Source organism: Globicephala melas, chromosome 14 (assembly GCF_963455315.2).
Source record: "Globicephala melas chromosome 14, mGloMel1.2, whole genome shotgun sequence".
Taxonomy (NCBI): Eukaryota; Metazoa; Chordata; class Mammalia; order Artiodactyla; family Delphinidae; genus Globicephala; species Globicephala melas.
In genome coordinates, this window is record NC_083327.1 from 75560089 (window position 1) to 75566914 (window position 6826).

The 6826-nt window shown below is 47.6% G+C and overlaps 1 protein-coding gene across 3 annotated transcripts in view; it reads right to left on the reverse strand.

The window, feature by feature from the left end:
* The window catches only part of RGS17 (regulator of G protein signaling 17), an 88306-nt gene extending 83334 nt beyond the window's left edge, over positions 1-4972 (reverse strand). For 2 of the 3 annotated variants that reach the window (XM_030853133.2, XM_030853131.2), the window contains exon 1: positions 4825-4972. The gene's annotated coding sequence lies outside the window, so the exon portion shown is untranslated. Of the gene's footprint in view, positions 1-4739 lie in introns of all 3 variants that reach the window. The other variant, XM_030853132.2, reaches the window with a different exon arrangement.
* Between the last annotated feature and the right edge of the window lie 1854 nt (positions 4973-6826).

The window sequence follows — 6826 nt, forward strand, 5'->3', positions numbered from 1 at the left end:
TGTGTTATACTGCAGGTTCCCACTAGCTATCTATTTTACACATGGTAGTGTATTTATGTCAAACCTAATCTCCCAATTCATCCCACACTCCCCTTCCCCCACACCCATGTCCACATGTCTGTTCTCTATGTCTGCGTATCTATTCCTTCCCTGCAAATAGGTTCATCTTTCTACATTCCAGTATATGTGTTAACATACGATATTTGTTTTTCTCTTTCTGACTTACTTCATGCTGTATGACAGACTCTAGGTCCATTCACATCTCTACCAATGACCCAATTTCATTTCTTTTTATGGCTGAGTAATATTCCATTATATATATGTACCATATCGTCTTTATCCATTCATCTGTCCATGGGCATTTAGATTTAGCAAAGAGGTTTTTTTTGTGTGTTTTTTGTTCTTTTTTTTTGCGGTATGTGGGCCTCTCACTGTTGTGGCCTCTCCCGTTGCGGAGCACAGGCTCCGGACGCGCAGGCTCAGCGGCCATGGCTCACGGGCCCAGCCGCTCCGCGACATGTGGGATCTTCCCGGACCGGGGCACGAACCCGTGTGCCCTGCATCAGCAGGTGGACTCTCAACCACTGCGCCACCAGGGAAGCCCAGCAAAGAGTTTTTAAAAGATGATATTTTGTTGGTGAGAACTAGATGTTCTAAGTAGCAAGCCTAAAGGAAAAAATGCCATAGATACGCAGACAAAGCCTACACCTTAGGATGCACATCAGTTAAAACAGTGAAATATTGTAAATAATGTCAACATTCAAAAAAGAAAGAATAGCCAAATAAATTGACGGCTATCAGGTGAATTATTTTGCAGTCACTAAATTATATTAAAAATACCAATTCCAATTTCTTGGGAAACGTCAACAAAGTAATGTCAATTGTTTAAAAAAGCAAGTATGAAGCTCTACAATATGATTCTAATTCTTTAAAAAATGTCCCACTTATTCATAGGAAACGAACCTGTGGTAAATTTCCCCATATGTTCAATAGCGGTTCTTTAGATATTGGGAAACATGCGAGGCACATGTTCAGCACTTTATACACATTGCATCACATTTATGCTTGCAAACATCTTAGGAAGTGGGTCTCTATCCCTGCTGTTATATCTGAAGAAACTGAGGCTCAGAGCTGGTAAGTAACTTGACCATGGCGACAGAGCTATTCAATGGAGGAGCCAGGACAAAAGCTAAGGTCAACTTGACCCAAAGCTCATGTTCATCATGTCCATGCCTGCCCACAGGTAATTTAAACTTTGTTTGGAAACAGATCAACAATAGAAATATTATAGGAAAAACATGCATATTCACAAAGTGACAATTCTCAAAATGGTTTCCTCCAAAGATGTAGTATATTTGGTAATGAATATGATCACGCTTCTAAAAAAAAAACAGTAAAAATCTTGGAAGTCTTCTGTGAACCATGCCAGTTCTGCAAAATTTATTAATTGAATAAGTTCTTATTTAACACTTGCCTTTTGCCGGATATTGTGCTAGGTATCGGCACCACAGCAGGAATAACAGTATAAAGAAATTTCTTCGGATATTAGGGAAGTCTCTGGGGGTAAGTGGAGATGGGAAGAGATAGTGAGGGTGAGAGTATCTATCAATCTAATATCAAACGTCCTAGCAGGGCTTCCCTGGTGGCGCAGTGGTTGAGAGTCCGCCTGCCGATGCAGGGGACACGGGTTCATGCCCCGGCCCGGGAAGGTCCCACATGCATGTGGAGCAGCTGGGCCCGTGAACCATGGCCGCTGAGCCGGCGCGTCCGGAGCCTGTGCTCCGCAACGGGAGAGGCCACAACAGTGAGAGGTCCGCATACCGCAAAAAAAACAAAACAAAACAAAAACAAACAAACAAAAAGCAACGACCTAGCTACTTACATCTAAGGACACTTTTATTTCTTTAAGCCTTCCATAAAAACGTATAATATTTCCGAGGATCCAGGACATCCCCTGGAAATGTCATACAGTTTTAAGCCTCTACAATGAATTCATGCTTATACTCTACCTGTAGTAATCAGATGAAATAAAATGCTTTTTAACATCACAGAATTATTCTCATCCACTGGGTATACAGTGGTCCTTGCATTTGCCCTTCTGGGTGGTGCAATATTTTCCTTGTTTAGTAAGCAGAGATGCACTATCAGGAAAAGGCTTCTCAGCAGAAATGCCGTTGGATGGGTTCCCGTCCATCTTCGCTCCACATTTCCTTATCCATGTCCACCTTTCACTTTTCCAGAAAAGCCCATGCCTTGCAGCAAATGGGCTTCTACTATGAAGGCCACTATCTCTACAACTGTAAGTTAACAGGTAAATGCTTTCTTGCTTTTTAGTCTGTGAGTCAACCAGAATTTTTATCAATTTAGTTTTAGATTTGGCTGTTATAATAATGTCATGTGGGTGAGGATATGTACATGTCTCCTTTTCTTCAAAGCTCCTAGCCCTAGTGGTAAGAAACGTTAAGGAATGTTTTGTTTTGTTTTTTTTTAATTATTATTATTAAAAATTATACAAAGTTCATAGAAATGATAATGACTTAGACTTTCAACATTATGAGTTCAAATAAATTAGGACCCTGTAGGAAGATCCCTAAAAGCAGAGAGATATCTATGTGAGCAGGAAAATGGACGCCTTATTAACGAACAGGAAGAGCAAATTAACCTCCTTGTTAATTCCCTCCTGTGGCCACTGAACACCAAGGAGTAGTTGAGGAACCAGAGCAAAAAGGGTAGAATCTGCCGCAACAGACACCTTATGTTGTTTGTTCTGTAAATTAGGTGGTTCTCTTAATCTTTCAGACTACAAATTCAGGAGGAAGGATGAGTGCCCACGGCTCTTGAGATCAGGTGCCATTGCCATGGTGATTCATCTTATTTAATAAATGATACCATCTAATCCTTTGTAGTGATAAACACTTGTTTTCTCATTTCTAAAAATTGTAAATAAACTACCCTACCATGAGGTCTTTAAATATAGTTTTTAAGATTATTAAAACAGTGAATAAGTCTCCTCTCCCATGAGTGTGCTAATTACTATTTTAGCGCTTGTTAACAGAAGAAACAGCTTAATAGTAACTTAACTGGAGGAGGTCAAACTGCTCATTCATTTGAATTTATGAGTACAAACCACCTTTTCATTAGATATCAGTGCAAAGTGTATATTTCATAGATACCTACTATTGTTGCCACAAAGGATTTTAGAAACAAATACAATTTACCCAAAGTGTTCCACAGCTTTCAAAAGTATTAAACACACATAATGTCTAGCAGCTATGAAACCGAGAGAAAAACATTATTTTTCATTACAGGGGTGAAAATTGTTTCTCATTTCTCCAATTAAATGATTTTCAGAGGGTTCATCACCAGGAAAACCAGTATGTATGAACGCCGGAAATGCAGATGGCAGTCTCAGAAACGCTTATGCTGAATGGGAATCCAACTACAAGATTTCTCTCTATTGTCTGTGATAGCCACCCCATGATGGAAATAGTCTGGCTGTAAAACGATTTTTCAAAAGAAAAAGAAACAACTGTGGGAAGATTGCAAAGTTCTCTAGACAAACCTTCAAGTGACTCTTTTAAGTAAGGAAACGTTTATCGAAGGGTCAGAGTGGTTAGGAAAACTACTATGCCAGGAGCCAGGATCAGTCTTGCCAGAGCGACCGAGATTGTCCCAGGTGAGTGGGTGCCCCGGGGCGCAGGGCGGGTCCCCGCACGGCTGGCATCTGTTTGGCCGGCGACCCTTGCTCTGTCTCCAGGAGCCCAGCGACTCCTGAGGCTGCGCGGGCTGCCCGGGACGCCCTGCCAGCAGCCTCCCGCTCGCGAGGAGCATCTCCCCTCCGCGGCTGCCGAGGCCAGCTCTGTCTCTCCGCCATCCTCAAGTCCTCCGACATTTTTCACAGAGAAAGGGAGGTAGGGAGTAGAGGAAACGGCCGAGTGTCTGCACCCAGCCTCTGCCGCAGCACGAGAAGAGGGAGAGGAGGAAGGCTGGCGGGTAAGCCGCTGTTAAACTGTAATTCTATCGATAATGAAAAGAATCATCATCACCTCTAGCAAGAGAGCCTCGGATACACCCACCCGGGCAGCGGCTAGGGGGTTGGCAGGCGTTCCACCTCCTCGCCCCCTCGAAGGCTGTGAAACCTACCTCAAGCCGTGCACACTAGAACTCCCTTCCCTCCGACCAGAGGGAGGGGAAAGAACAAAAGAGGCCCCCGCCCCCTACCCACACACCTCCGATATTTTATCGATGCTCAAGGTATGCATTTTTGCACCCCCTTTGGCTCACACCCTCACCACTTGCATTTTCCCAAAGGTGAAGCAAGAGAAAATACCACCCCGAGGTGATCGGTCGATTGGACACTGTTAATTTCACATTCGGTTTTCTAACAAACAGCCACCCCAATCGGCAGGTCCTCGCGCCCCGCGGGGTCTCCCGCCGCCCCCGGCCCTCGCTGCCGGATCCCCAAGGCGCCCAGCTCTCCGCCGGGGACCCGACTGAAGGTTCCCTGGGCCGGCAGGACACTCGCCCAGCTGGTCCGCAGCAGCCGGAGGGCGACGAGCGGACCGCGCAGAGGCTGCAACGCGGGATCCAACTTCCCAAAGCAGCGGCGCGGCCCGGGCTTCCTCCCGCGGCGCCGCGGGCAGCGCCGAGACCCCCGCGCCGGCTGACTGCCCCGCCCGGGCACAGGCAGTTGCACTCTCCACCCCCTCTTTCCTTCACCTCCGCACCCCCCCACACACCTTTAAAAGATTCATCCATCGGTGCAGAGCAGACATTTTGATGTCATTTACTTAGCACCGCTCGGTATCAGAGGCAACATCTTACCCAGTCGCCTGGAGGTGTGGGCAGCGCACCGATGGGTCCGGGGGCGCGAGGCTGAGCTGCTCGGTCCTCTAGCGGAGCCGGTTTGCTGCCATCCGCCCAACTTCAGCTCCCCGCTGGCGAGGAGAAGGGAAGAGAGACGAGGAGGGAGTGGTGGGGGAGGGGGAGGAGGGAGAGGTGGGCGGGGAGGGAGCGGGAGCCTCTCGGCAGCGCGCATGCGCCCCGCGGGCGGGCGCAGCCCCTCGCCCGGCTCCGCCAGAGGTGCCGCTTCTTCCCTGGGGGTGCGACCGCTTGAGTCACGGCGCGCCTCCGACCCTCCCTGGCCGCCAGGCCCAAGCGCGCTCGCCTCGGCTCGGCGCCCACGGCGCGGAGGGGCTCGGTTGCAGCTCCGTGCTCCGACGCCGGGGGTCCGCGGCTTCGCGGGCACCTTGGAGACCTGGGAACCTCCCTTGACGAGAGAGGCTCTCGCGCCCAGGCTCATTCAACTTCACGTTCACCCGCAGCCCGCGTTATTTTTCCCTGCGCTTCAGGCGAATGTTTGAAACCAGAATCCTGTCTTTAAGGAACAAAACAGGTGCAGCGGCGGGGTCCCAGTGGAGGCAGTCCCTGCGTGAGGGTTCAAAGAAGTAGGAAGTTAAGCAAATGTTGCTTACCAGAAGACTCGACTTTATCAAGGGCTCTTTACTTTATTGAAGTCCTCAGCCAGAATCTGACCCTTTTCCCTAAGAATGATCACAGATGCTCTCGGATCTGGGGCATATGTTCTGTCTCAGACGTCAGGACCCCTGGAGCCAGAGTTTTGAGTGAGAGATGCTGATGACAGGGCAAGAGTAGTGACTTACTAACAGAGATGTTGATGCTTGGGGCCTGAAGCATCCTTCGCGGACAGCTCCGTAGCGATCAGATCTGATAATTGTGCTGCTCCCAAGCGGAGCCCAGCTTGGTAGTGAAGGAGCTTTGGATACTTAATGCATCCTCAGCGCTAGACTGCATCTCCGATGATTAGATTGAAGTGTCTGTGAGGGTGAATTAGGGAAGCGGGTGTCTTTCTCTTCAGATGTGGCATCTGTGGGAAGAGGAGAGAGTTCCTGGCAGGAATGATTAGGCTTTTTTTCTTATACCTATTTAAAACTGATTACTTGTAAATGTATATGGTTTCCCAATGCTTGTGTGCTTATGCATTCAAACAGCGTTATTGTTTCACGCTCCTTTACTGAACACCCTCCTAGACTTCCCCCACCTCCACCCCTACTTGACTGCACTGTGTCTCGGCTTGCTCTAGGGCCTTCCTCTCTATCTACACCCTGCTTCTGAGTACTAATGAGCTTCAAAGTGTATTCCCCAGGCTTGTGCTGGTCTGCAAATTGTTCTTTATTGCTCTCTAATGAGAGATATGTTTAGAAATTGAGAGGAAGACTTAGAAACTTTTATAGCAGTTTGGCGTTGCCTTGGCATCCAAGCACATTAGCTAGTTGGACTTTGTATGTTTTATTTTATTTGTAAAGTAACTCATTTTTGTTGGATTTTACAAAAGTATTGGTCCACGCACGGTGCATTGAAAATAAAAAAGTCCTTCATCAAAAATGGTTTGAGGGGCTTCCCTGGTGGCGCAGCGGTTGAGAGTCCGCCTGCCGATGCAGGGGACGCGGGTTCGTGCCCCGGTCCGGGAAGATCCCACATGCCGCGGAGCGGCTGGGCCCGTGAGCCATGGCCGCTGAGCCTGCGCGTTCGGAGCCTGTGCTCCGCAACGCGAGAGGCCACAACGGTGAGAGGCCCGCGTACCGCAAAAAAAAAAAAAAAAAAAAAAGTGGTTTGAGCATCACTGAATTCTGTATAACTCCCAGATTTATATCTCCATGTGACCTCTTCCAGAGCTCTTTTATGTCAACTACTTTTACATCTTCACTTGAAGATAATTATAATAGCTTTTACTGAACAATTACTGTGTGCCAAGTTCTGAGGTAAATGTTTCACATAGATTTCTTGTTTTCTCTACAACATAGAT